Here is a 19972-nt window from a genome sequence, read left to right as displayed (position 1 = left end):
TTTTTGCATTTTAATCTTGATTTTAAAATAAAGGTTAGGAAAATATTGAAAAATAGGAAATTAAATGAACTACATTTTGGGGGAGAAGTAGACATAAGAATGAAATTTGATGGATATTTTCACTCTGACAAATTCCAGATGAATTTTGGGTTTGTTGTGACAATATTTTTCCAGCCTTGCAACAAAAATTGTAGCTCCAGTAATTACCCTTCTACTTGGCACTCATTAATCAATATGTATGACAGAAGCATACAGCTCTTGGAGTCTGTAAATCTTCTGATTTGCAAGAGGAGCTTGCAAAAAATAGTATCCATTTAGAGAATAATTTGAAATGCTTGCAGTTTAAATTTATTTTCTGAAGACTCACAGACTAGAATCAAGCTCAGCAATATTGCAATGTCATAATACTTGACAGAGAAACCAATAGAAGATAAAAATTTGATATAAATAAATTCTGATATGAAAATCTGATGGAAAAAGTTAATAAGCCCTGTTTTGGGGAGAAGCAGACAGGAAGAGACAGAGATGGGGAAGAGTGAGAGAGATTCTTCTTCTCAGTGTCTTGTTTTGTTTTCCAACATGCAGTCAAGAATAATTTAAATCAAATTTGAATTTGATGCATATGTAACTGATTTAGAGACTAAAACTCAACCATGTGAATTTGAAGACCTAAATGACTCTTTATGATGAGAAAAAAAAATAGCCTTATGTGTGGAATACACAATGAAGAACATTGCAGGAAAATGATTTAACTTTCAGAGAGCTGGGGAAAGGATGGTTCAGGCTTTTTATAAGCTAGTACCAAATAAGTCTCCTCACCCAAGATAGCATGATTTCAGGCAGAAATATACAAATATAAGGAAACCACAGGAGTGACACAGTGAGGAAGTGAGTTCTAGTGAGGAAAAGGTGTGGTTACTTCATCTGCAAGTACTAGAAAAAGTAGCAGAAGGGGGAGGTATCTTTTTCTATGTTTAAATGCCAGATGTGACAGGCCAACGGTTATAACAGATTCCTAGAATGCTTTGGGTTGGAAGGGACCCTAAACATCACCTCTTCCCAACCCACCCTGCCATGGGCAGAGACACCTTCCACTTATATCTGTTTACTTTCCAAAGACTACAGAAAAAGACATGCAATTCTCCTAAGACATGCATTTCTGTAAAGAAGGAATGGTGAGTGCTCTGTAGCAGTGGGGACAAGGTTGTGATGGCTAAGCTGACACTACACAGGCAGGCATACCATGGCTTGTGGGTCCAAATTAGGAGCTGGCAGTTAGGTTCCCAAGCCTGTATCATCATCAGCGCAGGCTGCAGAGCTCTGGGAATAGATATAGAAGGGGGGAGCAGTTTGTGCTGAAACCTGGTGTCTACCTCATACATATTTCAGACCTCCAGTGAGTCCCCAAGCACTGGGGGTTCATCCATCAGTTTGGTTTTACCAGTTCAGGGGCTGTGAGTGAGCCCTCTGATATCAACCTAAATAAGCCAAGTGGTAATAATTGGGCTTTTTTTTTTTTTTTTTTTTTTTCAAAAGTGCCATTCTATTCCAACTAAAATGTTGCCCTAAATTTACCTTTCAACCTAATAATTCTAGTGTGCTTTTCAAAACTGGATGTCCAGAAGCTTCTGTTCTTTTAGGAAGAAAATCTCAGCTGTGCTTCCAATAGTCAGTCTCCTTGCTATGGCTCTGTACCCAAAACCCACGTACCAACAATGTCTTAAAAGAGGTGCCTCTGCTGATTTCAAAGCGAGTGATATTAATGGCTGTATTCTGAGAACTTCTGAGAGTATAACTGACATGGATTATTTATGGCAAACCAAATGGCCCAGAACAGCTATTCCAAAAACAATATATGAGAGTTGGTTATGCATCGTGCTTTGCCTCATGTCCCACCTACCCCAAGTAAAATGTGTATGTAGCCATTGATAGTAACATTTTCTTCAGGCCCACATGTAACTTTGGGGATGCACCATGTTCCTGTAAAGGCTGTTTTAATGGCTAAGTGTACTCACATCCCAGTGGATGTTCCCCAGTGCTCAAACAGGTGTCCCAAAACAGACATCTGACAGACTGGCACAGACAGCTTTTGGGACACCATGCTCTGGGAGAAGCTATCCTTTGTTGCAGAAAGGCCATAGACAGAATGTCAGGACAGCCACATAAGCCTCTTTTGCTGGTCTGCTGCAAGAAGAGGGATAAGTAAGGTGCTGATGGTGACTCCAGAGCTGGACATGCCCTCACCACCAGTCCCATAGTGCCTGAACACATGGCCAGAGCCTAGTGTTGGTCATAGCTTCCATCTACAGCCCTGCATGCAGCAACGTGACAAATCAGGTCTGGAGTCTCCCAGGGAGCCCAGTCAGGAGCAGAGGAGGCAGGGCTGCAACATGGGGCCAACAGCCCAGAGACAAAGATAGGGTTGGGTACAGGCACACCCATGGCCCAGCATTGTGTGTCAGAAAATTATCAGTTGGAAACTCCTACTGTGTGGAGGTACAGAGAATTTGCAGCATTCTCAGCTGAGGGAATAGATGCTGAAAACCTGCCAGCAAGGGTTTTATGTTGGAGGTAAGGGAATGTAGTAGGCCTGTACAGCCTTAGTGGAACAAGAGAGGCACATCTGTAGCCTTTTCAACATTCAGCATACTTTATTTGAGCACATGTAGGTGGTTTACTAAGTCGAATAAAGTTAAGGATTTATAGATTTTATTTCTTGAAGTTCTGGCACTCACTGCACACAGCTACATTAAGTCCCTTAAATATCAGTCTGCCTCTTTCCAAAGTTAAGTTAGTAAAATTTGCTTCCCCCCTCCTCAGAATGCTGTAACCATAATTAATGTTTCCTTAATGGTCTGAGAAAAACTTTTAGGTAAAAGACACTGTGAAACCACAAATTAATAGCATTCCCAAAGAGAGAGTCGAAAAGTTAGCTGAACTCATTTTTCAAGAAGCTGAAGATTTCTTTGCAACTATTCCAAATAAGTTAGCTAATTTTCCCTTCCATCAAAACAATATAACGTCAGAGGGATGGCATTTTTTAGCTGTTATAGACTAGCCAAGGTCACATTCCTCTGCAAGGCGATTGTCTTCCAATGCATACCATTCCTTGGGATAGATAAATAATGAGTTAATGTTTACAGGGAATACTGTCAACAGAAAATAATCTAAAAATATCACATTTTTGTATTGATTTCACTTCATCTGAAAAAAAAAATAAAAACAATATCAGGGTAAACAGTAAATTTGCTTAAGTGTTTAATGTACAGGAACACTTAAATTGGGAAACATTATCAATACAGCTATGGTAATGTGACTACATTTTCTTTCAATGGCAAGGTGATTTTCCTTTAAAGGGAACACAGCCACAAAGCTTTGTTTCACATTTAGAAAAGCAATAAAATGTACCCTACTCCCTTAAAGTGCATTTGTGCCAAAAATCAGTGCAAGACTTCTTACTTTGTTGTGACTAATGCCACAACCTAAGTCTTTCATGAGCAACAGATGTTGCTTTCATCTCTGAACTGCACAGCCCCAGTACAAAACCAGGACTGACAAAGGTTGTAGACTTCCCATAGTAATACCAGTACACCCCACATTGCCCTTCCTTTCTGTGTGGCTCATTAGACTTCACCGCAGTGTTGATCCATTCCATGATGACCCGCTTAAGGTTGGTCATAAGGGATGAATATAGCCCATGGTCTTGTCCAAAGGTGGTCTGCGCTAACATGTAACTGCATTTTGCTGAACTTGGTTTTCCAAATAACCCACATAACTTCCAATTAACATGGTGCACAAGAGGAAACCTCACAATTCACTCAAACATCTGTACCTTTACACTTATCTTTACAATAGCATATTAATTCATTTTCATATATATTGTATATATATTTAAATTAAGAAAAATATCCCTTCTTCTGAAGGAAAGGGTATCCTTTTTCAGGCTGTTTGGTCAATTATTCAAACATTGCTCACAGCATGACTCAGGACTTGCACTTATCCAGAGACTACTGTTCAGGACTGCACTGAGAATGCACATTGCAACCCTTACACTATCCCGTGCTCCTGGTATGTGCCTGGCACTTAGTCTTTCCATGGAGTCACTCCAGGAGGAAATATTTTCTGTATCAGCCATGTTCCCTTTGCTGGGAGCAAATCAAGCCCAACAGTCCAAACTTTGAGTCATTTACTGGTTTGCTTTGATCCAAGACTGATGTTTATGCTTGTTAGTGGACAAGACAGAGAATCTCATCTACATATTTTAGGTTATCTTTCCCAAGGATGGCAGTTCAAAGCAACAGTCCTGTGTTAAACTTTAGTGTGGAATCCAACCTTGTAATACATGTTGAAGAAATTAAATCTGAAGTAAAATCCATCACTTTAAAAATTCTCCTTTTAATTTATTTTCCTTTCTCTTCCTTTTCACATTATTCCTATTTAATTTTACTTCTTTTTCCCCATTTCTCTGTGGCTCTTCTTCTTCACTGCCTTTGTTTTTTTCCAGTTTATCCAATTTTTCTCCAGGTATGGCCTCATTGTTCCCCCATTACCCTCCTCCTTTCTTAATAGTAACGCTCGGTGTTAGCATGAGTCTTGGTGTATGGCATGAAACCACTGCCTCTCTGTTCCCGAGTGCTGGTTTTCTGATGATTTTTTTCCTAAAAGCCCTTCATGCACAATGACTAAAGCACCATTTTCTCTGGCCTTCTGAGCACTTCCTTCTTGCCCTAGGTTTATTTTTTCCCTTCTTGCCAGCAGTCCATCTCTCTCTCTCTCTTTTTTTTTTTTTTTTTTTTTCCTTTTCATTTTTAAATCAGTTATACAACTCCCTCTACACACACTTGGGGAGGCTCTGCAGTGATTTGCTCATTTTCATTTAAAATCACTTGCACATCTGATGCAATGCAGGCAGAGCTGCAACACAGCAGGCTACCTTAAAATCAACAATGCTGATAACTGCCAGATGAAGGGAGGAAGGGGACCAAAGGGCTGAATGTATCAGGGCTGGGGACGTCCCCATCCTTTCAAGGAAGGTGGTGTATAAAGTACTGAGCAAAAAAATAATTGAAAACATCCAGTACCTTTTCATCTTAGGCTGCCTCAGGCATGGGAGGAAAAATGGGTTAATGAGGGAAAGGCTTTTAGACTAATCCAAGGCAAAAATGATTGTCCTTTCAAATACGATTACTAGGAAAGTCATTTGGAAGCCAGTGGAACAGAGCAGTGTGGAGTAAGCTGTCTCTCTGATACACATCAGAGAAACCTTCACACTGGCTGATTATAGTGAATACATAGTTGACATTAGCAGAGACAAAAAGCTACATGAGTGCCACGTTGCCTTCAACAGCTCTCTTCGTCCCTGAAAATTTTCACAGGGAACAAAAAAAGCATTATTCTTTTTCTTCCAAAGAGCAGAGCAGGTAAAGGGTCTTCTGGAAGTCAACAGCATTTCACTTTATAGAAAGAACATGAAAACATCGCTGAGTCATCTGCAATCATTTTTACAGCTCCATGGCAATGCAGAGGGTACTTCAAATAAAGTTGGAACAATGATGCTGGGACATCTGCAATGCCCACCCCACCCTGTGCATGTTTGTTTAGCACTGAGGAGAGAGCCCCTGAAACCTGGGGAGGAAGGGTCTGCACACTCAGGGCTTGTGCCTATCAGAAGGAAGCCAGCCATAACCTTTACATGCATTGCATTGTGCCAGGAATCTAGAGCCCCTTCATAAACCTTTTCTAAAGCTTTGCTTGCCGTGCAGTATGGCACCAGCAACAACAGAGCCCAACCTTAATTTTGTGATTTTCTCCACTTGCAAAAGCAATTTATTAGAGAAATATAAATTGAAAGTAGTCTTTCTGAGTGCAACATGTGTGTTTAACCTCTTGTAAATGACCACTAGTCTTTGTTTTTTGCTTTGTACTAATCAATGCCTGCAGTCCTTATTGCACATTCATTCAGCCTTTGCTCCTAGCACGTTAACTAGAAGTCAATGGGAATCTTCTAAGTACAAAAGGAAAGCGTTTTTTAAAATAAATAAATAAATAAATTGCCTTGGCTTGCAGGAGCTCGGACTATTGTGTTACAGTAAGTCTGTGGAGCTGGACAACAACAACCAAGCAGTTGAAGACAGCTAAGTGTATTAGGAAGATCAATCAGAGTAACATATGGGATATGTTACTTTGATAAAGACTGAGACTTCACAAAAGCAGAAATGATTAATTACCCGAAGTAGGAGAAGTAAGAAGATTACTTGACTTACAAACATGGAAGCTGATGTGTGCTTTGGGAACACAGGGTGCTTGAACGTTTGGCTTGTTTTGCAAGTTCCTGGGTATGTTGATCTTCTCTGATTCTCTGCTGAATAGGCCTGTCTTTCTGTTCAAAATATGAGAGAGCCTGTAAAGACTTCTTTATCAGAGGACAAACACTCTAAAAGCAATTAGTTTCCAGGTGAGCTTGCAATTTTCTTTTCAAGTTTGCATCTGTCTTTCTCCTCACCTTAAAGGAAAAGAAAATCAGAAAACAAACATTATTAATACAGCATCTCAGAAATAACACACAAAAATATCCCGAGAGCTCTCACCTGGTATTAAGAGTACTAGGAAATAAAGAAAAGGAATATTGCATGCACTGACCATTATGCACTTAACTACATCATCCCTCTCCTATCTACAACTTAAAACAACAATATTCATCCTTTAGCCTCAAGGCACAAATTCTTAAAGCCCCTGTGCAAGAGTACGTGATGACACACGAGTGGAGGTTCCCTTAGAAACACAAACAAACAAGTTTTTTTTTTTCCATCTGCTGGACCAACCCCACCCTCTATATGCCTGTGAACAGAGCTAGTGGTGGATTACGGGATCCATGTTTTTGCTTCAAGTGATCCCTCTAGCAACAGCCATTCATTTTGCAAATGTTTTTAAATGGTGCTTTCAGAGTAAAGCAACTTTTCAGTAATTTGGAACTGTTATTTTTGTTCTAATTGAGGGAGCCAGGAATTTGTTGGAGTTTTTTGGTTAGTTTTAGTGTCTTTTAGTGTCATTTCCAGTGACATCTAGGAGAGAAACCATGAATCATGATTTGCTTCCCTCAATAGTTGCTTCTGTTTCAGTTTATTTTCCCAATGACTTAAGTCACTTTTTACTAGGTGCCACATTATATGAGCCTAAGAGCTTTCTCCTCTTGAATTAAGTTTCAAGAGTTTACTTGAAACTTCATCAGATGCAGAAAACCATATGATGTAAAGCAGAAACTAGAAACACTAGAAACCTTTGAGAAACATGAAGACTGTGGTTTTAGGCAGAGGATGAACTAACCAGCTTAGATAGAACAACACCCAGCATCATCCTTCTACCATCTGAAATGTGAAACAGAAGAGTAAAATTAAAACTAAGCCTGTTGAGTGGACAGACACCTAACCTGTGGTTGAGTGAGATATCTAGGCTATTACCAGTACTCTCAGACTTGTCTTTTTTCTTCCTTTGACAAATTATGTTCCTTGCTTGTGGTCTTTTATTGTAAGCCCCTCTCCTCTCTGTTTTCTGAAATCTCTGAAGTTCTGAAGTCTTTTGTGGAGGTCCCAGCCTAGATATGATGTCAGCCTTGCTACTCATGGAAAAGAAAAGGGAAAAAAATAGAGTGGGGCAGGGTTCAACAGTTGAAAAAACACTGACTTCTTGGACATGCCCCTCTTATCTTACATACTTTGGGGTTCACTTTCACTTTTAAAACACTTATTATATGAATAATTTCTGAAAAACAGGTAAGCAATGGATGCTCTGTGAGTCTTTAGGAGTTAGTGGTTGTCTTCGGAGCTGTCTTACGAATGCTTATCATGAAGGAAGAGATTGTTAGGTATACTGCAACTTGAAGTTTTTTGGCATACTTGTTCAAAAGGTACAAGCAATATGCAGAACACCAAGGTGTAATCACCACCTGATAAGGCACACCATGTCCTTTGGACTGAATTCCATTGATTCCAGGCTCATTCAGATGAGATTAAATAGAGAAAAGGCTTCAGGCTCAATTTTTCCTCATGTCATCCCTATCCTTTTATAGTAATTTCTAAGAACGCACTGTAAGTTATTACCAGTCTTTCTGCTTTGTGACTCATACTTGACTAGCCTTGATATAGGTGTTTATTGTTTCTGCCAACAATATATGGTGCAAGTGCATAATCCAGACCCTCATGTGTTACTGATTTCACCTAAAAATCCTTGTCTTTTGTACATGGTAGTTGCAGACAATATATTATAGAGAAATGAAGCCAATCTCAGTCTGTGGTTTCCAGCAGCATAACTTTAGGGAAATGTGGATCTAGGAAAGGCATATGTCTAGTAGCATTGTTGAAGTATTTGGTAACATTTTTGTTTTTTTAAATAAAACATTTCACACTCATTTAATGTTACTATTTAATTAAAAAAAAAAAGTCATTTATACGAGCGTGAAACAAGTTTATGTCATGAAAGATCTCAACAAACAGTTTAAAGTTGAAGGGCTGATACTTGTCCTGTCTTGTCTTGACAGTTACTGCACAGCATAATCCAGCTCTGCCAATCAGATCTGAACAAAGGAAACAGCAGTTGTCTGACTGTGAATCACTTCTCACCTCAATTAATATAAATATTGAGTTTGCACAAGCAGACTTGACAATTTGAGACATGCCCCAATTTTCTGTGTAACCAGCACTTAATGACTGATACCCAATACTTGGACCTGGTGCTGAGGGTGAAGTCAACGGTTTAGCACTTTGTTTTGTGAAAGTGAGTTGAGGCTCAGCAGAAGGATTTCAGGTGTTTTGTAGAAGTTTTGGAAATAACTTGTATCTGTAGATGAAAAGGTTCCCATTGATTTTAATAGCTCTCAGGTGCATTTCTTAACATTTCTGAAGTGAATTCTCATTCCTTTAACTTTCTGCAAATGTTTGAATGAATTCATTGACTCCAGGAAACATTCCCTGGAACAAAGAATGCTTAGGCTAGATCTACAGAGATATGGAGAGAAAAAAAAAAAAAAAAAAAAAAAAAAAAAAAACACTGAGCACACTCTCCTATGTGTTTGTACCAGCAGTGTATGATTTTAAAGTTATATTTTTTCAACAATGAGAATCATAGAATCATAGAATTATTTAGATTGGAAAAGACTTCTAAGACCACCTGGTCCAACCTTTACCCTAGCACTGCAAAGTCTAACAATAAAACACGTCACTAAGTACCACATCTACCTGTTTTTGAAGACCTCCAGGGAGATAGTCTCAACTACTTCCCTTAACTACTTCCCTGGGCCACCTGTTCCAATATGTCACGGCCCTTGCAGTGAAGAATTATTTCTTAATAACCAGCCTAAACCTCTCCTAGTGTAATTTAAGGCCATTTCCTCTTCTCTTATCAGTTGGTGCTTGGGAAAAGAGACCAATCCCTACCTCCCTATACCCTCCTTTAAGATAATTGAAGAGGATGATAAGTTCTCCCTTGAGCCTCCATTTCTCCAGGCTAAACAACCCCATCTCCCTCAGCTGCTCCTCATAAGACTTGTTTTCTAGACCCTTCACCAGCTTCATTGCCCTTCTTTGGACATGCTCCAGCGCCTCAATGCCCTTCTTGTAGCAAGGGGCCCAAAAGTGAGCACAGCATTCAAGAACCAAGTACAGGGGGACAATCACCTCTCCAGTGCTGCTGGCCACACTATATCTGATCCAAGCCAGAATGCTGTTGGCCTTCTTGGCCACCTGAGCACATGGCTGGCTCACATTCAGCTGGCTGTCGACCAATACCCCCAGGTCTCTTTCTGCTGGGCAGCTTTCCAGCCACTCTTCCCCCAGCCTGTAGTGTTCCATGAGGTTGTTGTGCCCCAGTTGCAGAAGAAACTTACAATCTTATTAGTAGGTCCAACAAAATATCTAATTTTATTTAACATGTTTGCAAATAATTTGCAGTTCAAGAACTGCTCTATTTAGCTGAGGAACTGAGGACCACACTCAAAAAAAAAAAAAAAAAAAAAAAAAAAAAAAAAAAAACTGACAAAACACTTTCCAAACAAAGTGTTTGCCCAACTCTGTCTCCAGATAATTAGCTCAAATCTGGCAAGAGCCAATCCTAGATATTGAAAGGCACAATTGTCTAATAGCATCTTACCAGACCCTCTAAGATGCCATGGTGGTCTTATTTCATTTCCTAGACAGTTGACAAATGTCAGCAGGAAAATTACTCTCAGCATTAGCCCTAGTTAGTAACCTCACCTTCTGTCCAGGGTCTTAATCAGCAAAGACTAAAGTGCCTCATGATCCTTATTAAAGGGGTTCTTCTGGGCTAAGATTTGTTGACAAGGACATGAAGGAAAGCTTTTAGGTTGGATATTGAATCTACAAGAGAAACATAGCTTCTGAGTGAAACAGACTTGTTAGCACTGCTGTATTTTCCTGAAAGAAAATACATACACAGAGAACTTCAGTATATTCTGTTTCATATTTACCTCTCTAATCAGTGCTGAGAAATTTAGTTTGTCAGTCTGACTTCCAGCAATCCCAAGTATCCACAGCTCTTGATCCCTCCACAGGAGCAAAGAACAGTCAGCAAGTCTGGAAAATGGACCACTTAATTATGGCTATAAGCAAACATTCACATTTGTGTTTGAGTTGATTTGATACATAATACTAGGGGAAAACTGTAATTCATACCATTACTTGTAACCAGAACAAATGGATAGGTATGCATGCATGTCTGAAACAAAGAGAAGGAGAGAGAGAGACCATTTATGTGGTAGGGAGCATGACATTAAAAGTTATCTATATTGCATATTTTGCTTATGCACTCCATTTCATGCTCACAGTATGTGCAGATGTAAGTGGCCTCTTCGTATGGTAATAGGCCACACACTGGCCTATATTGTTTGTTGCATGGCTCTATGCATCTGTGTTTATCCATTGCTGGTGGTAGATATGAAATACAGGAGTCTTTATAGAAACTGAAAATGTTTTACTGTGATGAGCTGAAAGAGTTTTGTTCAGCTTATTGATCAGAAGGCCATGTGGTGGTAACCCGACCATCTCTAAGTCTATAAATACAAATAACATCTGCTGGCAGAAGCAACTTTAATGAGGTTGAGTAGGGGCCAGATGAAGCTGGATACATGGGAGTAAACTGTAGGTTTCTGGCAATGAATAAGCTGTAGAGTTCTGGCAATGAAGATAATTAGCCTTTGGAGCAGCACAGAAAGCAATGTAGTGGAATCTTTTTTTTGCTAGAGAAAGAAACAAAGACTTTTTAGAACTAAATTGGACATCTGTATAATATATGTGTTTAGATCAATCAGAAATTATGGGGTTCAATGAGACGCCCAAGGAGGAACATTCTGTAGCCTGTGCTATGTATGAGGTCCAAGCAAAGGGTCACCACATGCTTTCCAGAATATTACAGATTTGTGATATTTTGCCATGATTCCCACAGTACCAAATGTTTTACATGCAAAGTCAAGGCCTGGAGGCAAAGAGCTGTGTTACAGGCTCAACTTACTTTATTCTGTTTCTTGTTAAATGTCTGCTCCTTGCCTTCACTCTTAGAACCACAGAATTCCAGAAATGGGGAACTGGAAGACACATTGGCAGGTTATTCCCACGGGGCAAGGGAGTAGGGCTGCACACAGCCTGCATGATGCATGCCAGATGTTTGCCTCATCTGTGCTTGAAAACCTCCTGTAAAGGAGATCTTGTTTCTGAAAAGCCTGTTCCAATGCTACACTGTGTTTGTAATCAGATTTTTTGCTAAGACTTAATCTAAATCTAAGCGGTGAATTAGCCAATTACTTCATGTCCTGCCCTCTGCAGAGAAGGGAAAATTGATTTCTGCCTTCTTTAAAACAATTTTTATGTATTTGCAGAAGTGTTATCATCTTCTTTCTGTCTCTGCTTCCTAGACTAAACAGTCCTAGTTCTCTTAACCTTTCTCAGAGGTTCATGTTTTCTAAACTTCTTATCATCTTGATGCAGCTCACTAGCTCTCTTTTCAGCTTGTCTGCAGTTATCTTAAAATGCAGCACCCAAAACTGGACACACTACTTCAGCCGAGGCTGTACCAGTGCCAAGTAGAGCAGAATAATTACCTCTCTTGTCTTATACCCAGCATTCCTGCTAATACATCTTGGAGTGACATTTGTCTCTCTCTTCACCCCCCCCCCCCCCCCCGCCCCCCCCCCTTTTTTTTTTTTTTTGCAAAAGCATCACATTGTTGTGAAAAGAGGCTTGAAAATGTGACCCAAGTGCTGGGTGAGGTTTCCAAATCCAAAAGGCACATAAAAAGAAGGGGAGGGGGGGAGAGAGGAAGGTTATTTTTCAGTCACTCACACAAAATGTGGGCCTGGCTCAATATATTTAAATGTCTTGTGTTGGCAGTTCTGACTTAAAATCAATGAATGTCTACAGCCAAGCTTCATTTAATTTGTACCAATGAGTGGGAAAACCCTGGCAAACTGCATATTTTTGCAAAGTGAGACATAAAAGAGCAAACACAGGAAAAGGTAATGAATCACAGAACACATTTTGATCACTTATGTGCAAAACGATATTAATTCTGTAAAGCACTTAAAGTACAAGAAACTGTACCAAGGAAACCCTGTTTGTAATGCTGGGAAACCAGGGGAACCTTTCAGGACTTTGTGGAGAGCACGATGCGTAACTTATACAGAGTGCCAGTTAATGCTGTGCAAATTAGAGAGGTTTTAATGGAACTGTCTTTGTAGGTTTAGCAGCTGCTTTCTAATCTGTGGCCCTGTTAGCCATGCTTTTCAGCAAACTGTGTTGTTGTTGTTTGTTTGTTTGTTTGTTTTGAATTTCCCAGGCCAAAGCATCATGCTCAATTACATCAGTCACCTCATGTATTCCTGAAACTGATTTTAACACATTCTAGCAATGGCTTGTCATCTTAGCAAAATCAGAAAGGGAGAATATAGGATGCTAAATACAGCCAGGAGGGTAAGGAGATTGCCAGTTGTTTACAGGCTATTTAAAAATATTTCTATGTATTTGATGATTTACCACAGGATTCCATGAAACCCCCTGTCTTTCAGTAATAAAAATAATAATAATATTAAAATAAATAAATAAATAAATAAAAGCCAAGAGACCCTCCACAGCTCCTCTTCCCAGGACCCTGCCAGTCTAGGAAAATCTCTCCTTTCAGCCACTTACCAGTTTAAAATGTAAGTCTGACTGATTTTACAAGGAATAAAAAGTGCGTGTGTCGCTGTTTCAGAACCTTTATCAGGAGTTTGGCCAAGACTGTCATGGATAATTTGCTTGTTTGCTTGATGAGAGACCTCATGAGTGTTACGGTACAGAGGCTGTATAGGATGTCTGGAGTGTCTAATGATCCACAGTCAAGAGAGAGGGTACGTGTTGGGAAGAGAAGCATGGCCACAAGCATGCAACATGATATAATTGCTTGAGCAGCAATTCACTCCCTTTTGGGGGAGGTGAAAAAAATAAATAAGGTCCACACTTGTACTCCCCTCTCCTGAGGCAGGAGAGCTGTTATTCATACCAAACTGCTATCTCAGGGCTGTGAAACCAAGGTAGACCCCTAGAGCTGGATCCTGAAAAATAAACACCAAAAGGCACTGCCTCTCACAGAGCAAATGCACTCTGAATAAAGGCTCAGGAAAAGGAGGTGCATAATTTACAGCTGATGATGTTGGGTATGCTGAAATGGCATGCACTTTTACACATCACTCAGTCCATGCATGTTAGCCCATTCCCAATGCAAAGCTTCTGTTTTGTCTACCATATATTATCATGTAGCATTGTATAAACTGAGGTTCTGTCCTAAAAACCCTTGTCCAGCTATGGATCTATGTACCATGAAGAAACACTACCTTTCATGTTATTTCATATATTATTTCATGTTATTTTACACAACATTCCCATTTACCTGACTGGGGCAAGTAAGTGGGAGCCACTAGGTAAAGCCAAAGTTTTCTTTCACCCGTGTATGTACAAACTGTCCTGAGAAATGACACACTTTACAGAAATTGCCCATTGATACACTTAGGCTTCTCCCTCAACACATGTGCATGATCATCCCTCTGTGGTCAGAGCACATGAACGGGAATTAAAATAGTTGCCCTTACAACTGTCTGATATAAATATGCAGTCTTGTTCTCTTTTGGCTCTAAAGTACAAAATACTTGATGTGAGGGAACCTAAAGCAGATCACTGGGATATGTTAGTAATTTTATTACAGCTGAAGAAACATGTAGGAAGATGGAGCTGTCTTAAATGAATTCATTTCTTTCACATGGAAATTTTATGGGGGTTAAAGATTCAGGCTTCAACCTTCCCAACTATGCAGTAATAAGAGGGCAGGGAAAAGACTTCCTCCCTTCTCCCTCTTTTTTTTTTTATTTTTCTTTTTTTTTTTTTTTTAATACTATTAAAAAGCCCTTTCTTCTTCTTAGGCATTTTTACCTTTTGTGTACTATTGTTTCAAACTAGAAATGCATTCAGCATAAACTTAATGAGTCATCACTTGCCTACCCTCCACCTCACCCTGTAAGGAAATGTAATCTCAGGAGAAATTTGCTGTATGTTCAAAGATGAAAAAATGTGAATGCTTTCAGAGCCAAGGTAAATTCGCACTATAGAATATCTTGTGTTAGAAAGTTAATTTTCTCTTTGACCAAAGTATGGGTGACTTTCTGCAGCATCTTTTTCTATAGCTGTGATGTGTTCATTTAGGCAATGAGAAGGTACGGTATAGGATCAGGCAGTCCATGACAGTTTAGCTGTTAGCATGTCCCCTGCCATTAATTTGACCCACACCAGATGAATTGGGTGATTTTCAGAGTCCACGTAACAGATCCACACTGAGTTCTGCCAAAATAAGCCTTGAACTGAGCAAAGATTTACTGGGGTCAGACATGCTAGTGCTGTGTTTGCATTAGTTAAACTGCATCACAGAAGGAGGAGAGGATGGCTTTCTCCTGAGAAATGCCCTGGAGAGACTACATGGGAATCTTTCACCCTTCCAGATAGAGAAGAAGAAGGGTGAGAGTGGCAAAATTTCCATAATGGGAAAACATCCATCTTTTTTTTTTTTTCTCTTTTAATTGAGCCCATTTTAGGAGACAGGATTTTGAACCTGAACTTCCACTGCTCAGTGAATGTGCTGCCCAATAGACAATTTGCAATATATTCTTTTCTCCATTTAAAGTTATAACCTAGATATGGGATCATTTCCAAGTTTCCTAGTTATGAAGAGCACATGCAGGTTGACCACTGACCACTGGCTGGTCAGAAAATGTGACTTGCATCTGATACCTCAGATGAATTTTGCCCTCACAGGTTGCTGTATCTGACTTGTGGCAATGCTTCTCAGTACTGAATGCCAGTGATGGGCACCATGACTCAGAATGGATGGTAGAGGGATGCTACTTGCATTTTATGTGCTCACCTCTATTGCAGGGTAAACACTTTAAACCTCTCCAACTGGACACCTGAGGAGGACATATCACTAGTTGGTTATGATCAAATATTTTTTCCTTCCTATTTAATACACAATTTAATTTACAGTCCACAACCCTTGAGTGCCAAATATCTCTACTGGTGGTGGCAACCAATACCATTGCTCTCAGCTCTGTGCCAAGTCATGGACAGTCTTACTGAGATTTGAAGATCTGGGTTTGGAAATCCTTGACCCATGGTCTTATTACAGACCTCAGGATCTCTTCTGGATTCTTATCCCAACACCTCAGACACATTCTTTCATTGGAAAATAACTCAGACACTTCAGTGCTCTGTCTCAATTTCCCCATCATAACCAGAAGGATAATATATGGTAAAGCCTCAGAGAGACTAAGATACATCTGCATGCCATACTGAGGGTGTGCATCCTACTTGCACCCCGTCCTGACTTGTTTGTCACTCCTGCTGCTTTTTGGCTGGCAGAAGCCTGAGTCAGGACTGTCATTTTCCATGAAGCACCTCATAAGGCTGGGCCCTGCCCTAGGCTCTTGGTTCTCCACCAGCACAAATTTTAACAGCAGTAAATGCTGAGAGGATTAGGTGGAAGCCTGCTCAAATCTTTTAGAGGATGTATGAGTTTTTTTAGAAGTAACAGTGTAAAATACTAGTAAATCCAAGATGGCCATGGTTTACACTCACATAGAATGTATACAAAGGGCTCTCTGAGGTGCAATGCAGGAGGAAAGCCTGGCCTGATGCCTGCTCACTGCCACCAGTCCTGTGTGGCAGGGGTCAGCCTTAACGACCTGGGCAAGAGAAAGCAAAGTTAATTCAAGGGGAGGAAAAGGGCTGCAGGCAGGGTGTGATGGAAAGCAGGCAAGTGAACTGAGGCATTAACTCTTACAGCCAGAGCTTCCTGGTGGGACCCCTGAGCAATGCCCTCGAGCACAAGGCTTGACATTTCGCCAGCTTTATTTGAGGAGGAAGAAGGGCGGGAGGAATGTTTTCTCAAAGGAAAAAAAAAAAAAAAAAAAAAAAAAAACAACCTCACCCTGAAAAAGCTTTCCGTTGCCGGGGAACTTGAGGAAAAACTCAGGAAAACTCTTTTTTATGTTCTTTATGATGTTTACTCTGCCACACGCTGCCAAGGCGGGGAGAGAGGGGATCGGCTGGGGCAAAAGCAGCGCGCACAGCGGGATGGCACAAACGGCGTGCTGCTCCGTGCCCTCCACCCAGAGCCGCGGGGAAAGCCCTGCCCAGGAGAGGACACCACAGCCCCTGGCTCTCTCTTTCTGCCCATCCTGTCCTCCGGGCCCAGCCGGCGGCTGCAACGGGAAGGCCACAGCGGATGTGTGATGAAAGGGCTGCTGCAGCTTATCTCCCCGTGCAGGGGCCTGCTCCGAGGGCGGTGCGGCCCACTGCGCCGGCTTTGTTGGCTGGCGCTGTCGGCGTGGCCGCGTGATTCATGCAGGGCCCACGCGACGCTTGCCAAGGAAAGCTTCCCCCTTCCCCTCCCCAGCCAGGAATCAACGCGGCAGAGGGCCACCAAGGTCATAAGATCTGCCTGTTATTGCGTTTTACAGGAAGGAAGATACGTTGCCTTCAGATCAGTTTATCAGCTGACTTCCCTGTGAAGAAGACAGGGGCTGTTTTCCTGTTCATCGCCACCCCCGTAATTCCCAAACGAGCGCGCTCTGTTTGCATCTCCTGCCGGTTCAGCTGCGCACGCTTCTGAAACAGCCCAGTATTAAGCAAACAAATAAAAAAGCCATTGTGCGGCCGCGCAGAGCCGACGTCTCTTATCAAACTGCCCTGCACGAGGGGATAAATCTCTTCCTTGGGGCCGCCTGTCGTCTCGCTGCCTGCTGGTGTCAATGCACAATTAAACCCGTTGTGACGAGATAGACGCGGCTGGTGAGCGCGGGGCGAGCTGCTCACAGGGGTGAGCTGCCTTCGCTGCTCTCAAGGTGCCTTCCTTTCTGCTTTGAAAATCCACAAGTATTGCAGTGTGTTGTGTTTGTGTTTTTTTTGTTGTTTTTGTTTGTTTATTTTTTGGGGGGGGCTGTCTTTTAAAACCCAGGATCTCGGCAGATTATTTTTAAGCATCTACCCTTTCCCTGTGCAAGGGATAAAACAGTGTGCAGAGCTGGCCTCCTCCCTGAGGTCCCCCTGTTCGTAAGGTTTTCAGCTGGGGACGGGTTGCCTGTTTCCTCTCTTTACTTACTGTGACAAATACATTTCTGTGACCAGGAAACTGCAGATGTTGCAGATCCACCAAGGCATAGCTTATTAGCTAATGATTCTTAATCTCGGAAGGATTACATGTGATGAATAATGCCATTCACTGATAAAGAGTTGAAGGGAATCATCCTGATTAGAATGTATGCACAGTGGCAGCTTTAACTGATTATACTCTTTTTATATATGTGTAAAACTAAAACAACCCTCCATTGCTCCTGGCATCTTAACAAGTTTGATTAACCCAGCAAGAAACAGTACTTACCAGAATAAAATTGCTGTTTTTACCCTCTTTGCTGGGCTGCACACCTGCACTGCTGCACAGCAAAACAGCCACTGATCTTTGACCTCATCAGTATCCACTAATTTCTGTGGTATTCATATGGTTAGACTTTTCACCCATCTTTGCATTGCATTGCATTTCCTCCATCTATACAGAAAACCTTTGGCCTCTAGTGCTCTGGGTCTGCTGAATCCTGCAGTAATGCAGAAGGAGGAAGATCCCATCCCATGTGCAATCCACTAAGAATTTTGTTCTTGAGGCAAGATCAGGACTCATATCACTATTCAAGACATTTACATTAGCTTTCCTACTTTTTCAGTTGGTGTCTGTCCACAAATGTTTCATGTCCAGATCCTAATGCCTGCACCCACATCCAATCCTGCAGTTTACAGTTATGCAAGTGAAGCAGTAAGCTTCGCCTGTAATCTTCAGTGCATTACTATACAGTGAGTACTTTTATGCATTTTGATTGTCCTTCATCTAAAATGATATATATATTTGGAAGGATTGCAGATATCCACCACATTTATTTTCAGACAGCGCTGTTTTATTTATTAAATTGTGGCAGCTGAATCTGTACTGGGCCTGGGTATAACCCACACTGCATAAGAAGCTAAACTAAGGTGATTTTTGAGAAAGGTTTATAAAAACTCTTCTTGATATCAGAGCCTAAAAATGCCTAAAACATGAAAATAGTATTTTTAATAGAATGAGTACATGTATGTTTTGGCAGTACAAAAAAAAAAAAAAAAAAAAAAATCGTACTGTTGTGTTCTGGATGATTTAGAAAAGCACTAATCATATTGAATTTAAGTTGGAGTATCTAAGAGAGAATTATAACAAAGCTGAAATGGGAGGAAAAGAAGATGCAGAATCCTTCCAAGCTTCGTTGTCATACAAATGGGTTTTGGTTTGAACTCTTTAATTTGCCACTTGCCAGCCCTACATCTAAGAAGCAACCTTGTTTGGATTTCCACAAAGAATCTCATTCTTTTTCAATAAAAAGACCTGGCAATAATTCTGTTGGCACTAGATGAAGAGCCTGCTTATTCCACTGGTTATGGTTTCTTTTGTTATCTATTTTAATGAAAACTTCATTAAAAAAAAAATAAAAATAAAAAGACATTGAAATTTTATGGATAAAGCTTATGTACATTTGTTCCAGTCATATGCCAAGAAGTTACTTGTTATTGAAGACATCACACAGGGAGAAATAGGGTTAATAATAACACTTTTTGCAAGCAGCAGTTTTTATTCAAAAGCATGAATAAGTGAAGCAAACTACAGGGCTGAGGCAAGCATGTGGGCAATTCAACAGGTTTGACTTTACAGTAATTTTTTGCAGCTATATGTTGTTTACAACCTTTCGGGAAAGTCCTGTGAACCTTAAATGGGTTGCATGTGTTCTTTAAAGTCAAGAAAGTCCAAAAGATCTGTGTACAAGGATTTGTACTGGGATTTACCAATTCACTTCATATAAAGCAGGAATCTGGTTTTGTACTTAACTCCACGTAAGTGTCTTCAAGACCGCAGTAGGAATACAGATACATTTTCTCTCAGTAGTACTGGTCAAAATGCTTTTTATCTTGCAGCTTTTTGACAAAACATGGTACCAGTTTTTTTCTACCATACCTTCCATTTGCCAAGCTCTGTGGTGTCTCACTGATTCTAATATACAGCTCTAAATTCTAGGCTTTCATCAGGGCGCACACAGTATGATGACAAACCAAGTATCTGTTCACAGCAAAGGTTATCAGCTGAATGTTTTCCTCAGTCTTTGGCTCACAACGCAGCACCTTCACACTTGGAAAGGCACTGATGGATGGACTGACCTCGCTGGGATTAAGGGTGACCTGTCAACAAGTGAGCTTGGGAGGGAGGGCATGCCAACAAGATCAGGACGTGGCTGCTGCTGAGGACCACAGCAAGAGAAGGCTGATGGGAACCACCAGCTCCATCCTCTTGACCACAGCTCCAGCATACGCTACACAGG

General features: G+C 40.8%; 1 long non-coding RNA gene across 1 annotated transcript in view; it reads right to left on the bottom strand.

Moving 5' to 3' along the window:
- LOC311427439 overlaps positions 1-16812 on the bottom strand; it is a 46596-nt gene extending 29784 nt beyond the window's left edge. The window contains exons 1-3 of the long non-coding RNA XR_014687361.1: positions 16510-16812; positions 10478-10583; positions 6264-6502 (exon numbers count right to left, since the gene is read on the bottom strand). This is a non-coding gene — a long non-coding RNA (uncharacterized lncRNA). The remainder of the gene's footprint in view (positions 1-6263; positions 6503-10477; positions 10584-16509) is intronic.
- Positions 16813-19972: the final 3160 nt, after the last annotated feature.

The sequence above is a fragment of the Aythya ferina genome (genome assembly GCF_964211825.1).
Source record: "Aythya ferina genome assembly, chromosome: Z".
In the NCBI taxonomy this organism is placed as follows: Eukaryota; Metazoa; Chordata; class Aves; order Anseriformes; family Anatidae; genus Aythya; species Aythya ferina.
This window is presented reverse-complemented; position numbering and strand designations above follow the sequence as displayed.